Source organism: Panthera pardus, unplaced genomic scaffold (assembly GCF_024362965.1).
Source record: "Panthera pardus isolate Hobbes unplaced genomic scaffold, ASM2436296v1 HiC_scaffold_6, whole genome shotgun sequence".
NCBI lineage: Eukaryota > Metazoa > Chordata > Mammalia > Carnivora > Felidae > Panthera > Panthera pardus.
In genome coordinates, this window is record NW_026526991.1 from 78,386,059 (window position 1) to 78,388,623 (window position 2,565).

Here is a 2,565-nt window from a genome sequence, read left to right on the forward strand (position 1 = left end):
GAGGTCCTCTGACTCACGGCTCTCAGGGCACTCCTGGGCCTTTGCAGTCAAATGCAAGCTCGAGTCAAAGTGATAATGGGGTTCCTTGCCTCTATTTCACTCCCTGGGATTTACAGAGAAACGACAGCGTGCCAAGCTCTTCAAAAGTCTCCAAGGATTACATGCCCTGGCAGGAAGGTGATCAGAATGTAATGACTCATCCCAGCTTGTTGCCACTCAATAACATGTCTGTCTTCTTCATGACAAAGAGAATAAAGTCAGGAAACTTTTTTTTTTTTTTTTTAGATAAAATTATGAATCCAAAAAGGCAGGAGAATAAATCAATTGCAACAAAGAAAAAGTTCAAAAGAGATAAGGCCTTATAATTACTGCCATTAAAAACTTAAAAGTCTGCACATCAAATGGCTGCTATTTATGGAGTTAATAGGGGAAGAAAATTGCAGTATGTGCTTAAACTTCTAATATGCCTTCACCATTCTCATCATTAAAAACTACAGATAAAAATGCATATGCTTAATTTTTTAAAATGAAAATACCCTGCTAAATATAGTTCTTATACGAATAGAACATGTGACTAAAAAGTATCAACCGATCTTCCTGTGCGGTTTGTGGCATTCTAATAGGCTTAATTACTGATGTCATCAGTTCTAACAGGCTTAATGACTGGTGTCTTTGATAATTATTATTTGCCGCATTGCTTTCTTGTCAAGCCACAAGTATCTGCCCAAGGACACCGCGCTGAGAAGGAGTAAGAGGGTCTACGAAGGCTGTAAGGAAAGTATAGGTTGGATGGTGCACCTGAGGAGGGTGCAGCATCTGGGGATGAGGAAAACGAGCTTAAGGCAAAGTGTGTGGCTTTTCATTGGTATATTTTCAGCTATGAGACAGCCATGTGATTGTGGTATGTGATAAACACAAGAGCTTTCCTTCTGTGATCGCTTGCCTGAAGCCAAATCACACAGGATACAAGATGGATCTTTGAAAGTCATAATTACACCTAATTCTCATGCTGAATTACCACAAAAAAACAGGTCTTGGGCAGGCGTGTATCCACCTGCTGGGAGCCAGCATCATGAGTCTGGATAGTCCTGGAGGTGTCATCCTCACGCACCTCAGATGATCCCAGCTCACTGCTCTCAACAAAGAGACCAGCTTCTCTTTCTTTCTCTCTCTCTCTCTCTCTTTCTCTTTTTTCCTAAGAAAAAGTCCCAAATCAATATAGCTTTTATTTCATCATTAAAATATCACAAATCAGTCTTAAAAATTATTTGGCATCTTGCCATTTCTGTAGCTGGCTGGACAACTTATTCATCAGTGTGCTGATGAAACATAGACACCATGCAAAATTTTTCTGAAATCCTTGTTTTTAACTGTTGTGGTTTGCTGAGTCAAAGCAGCTGAGTTGGATACAAGTTCAAGGCCATTTCCTTCATGAATTACCTCCTCTTTCTGGGCTTGAGGTACAGAACAAGCAACACCTGGCCTCATCTGAACCCTGCGGATGTACTTTTCGCCCAAGAAATTTTGGATTTCCGCAAGAGAACCATTCTGAATAACAACGATGATGGGGAAGTAAGCATACACAGACCTCATCTTGTTATGGAAGCCTGGTGTGACACCCTTGACCGTGCTCTATACATGACCACAGGTAGTGCAAACACAAGCCAGTTCTTTTCTCTTTCTGTACCATTTGTCAATCTCTTCTTTTTCTTTCCAAGAAGACTGAGTTCCACATTCATGTGATCCCAGTCCCTTTGCAGGTTCCTCTGGGGCGCCTCCCAATAACAGTGCATCCTTTCAGAGTGATGTCGACGTTTTCTGGAACGTCGACAGCCTGATTGCTGAGAATGGTCTTCATTCTCACAGTAGATGCAGCAAAGAGCAACGGGACCAGCTTCTCATTTCTCGTTCCCACCACCTTTCTTTTCCCCCTCTGTACTTAACATTTTGTACAACTCGGCTGTTAGCGACACCTGTGGACCCGGGCAAGGCTCACGGACCACCATAGTCAGGGGCTGCTGCTCACAATAAAGCTAGTGGTTTTAGGGGTGCTCAGAGAGAGGGCCACCCAGGCCTTGAGTCAGCCACCACAAATGCCCACTCAAGAAGCTGCAGGATCCACATGGAGAAGCTGTAAAGAGGTGTAATGAGCCCAGGATTCACAGTATAATGACAGAGATCCACACCTACATGGTTGAACTCAAGTCACTTAAACTCAACAAACCTCAGTGTCCTCATGTAAACTCTAAACGAAAATGCGTCCCTGATGAGGAAGATAGAGTTCTAGCTCTCTTCACCACTCAGGCCTGTCCGTGTCAGTGCATGTAAAGTAGTGTAACAGAATACAAGCCACACACACACTCCAATGAGAGGCAACAATTAGACACAACTGCTCCGTGAATACTTATGTTGCTGGAAGCCTAGTTAGGTTTGATGTAACTAAATAAATTAGCATGATACATTTTGATCATATGTTTTCAGGTTCACTGAAGTATAAGTGACAGATGAAACATGTATATATTTAAGGTATAATAACCTGAAGTTTTGATATACAAACACATTGTG

The 2,565-nt window shown here is 42.2% G+C and overlaps 1 pseudogene; it reads right to left on the reverse strand.

The window, feature by feature from the left end:
• Positions 1-1,311: 1,311 nt before the first annotated feature.
• Positions 1,312-1,858, reverse strand: LOC109268640 (60S ribosomal protein L9-like; annotated as a pseudogene).
• Positions 1,859-2,565: the final 707 nt, after the last annotated feature.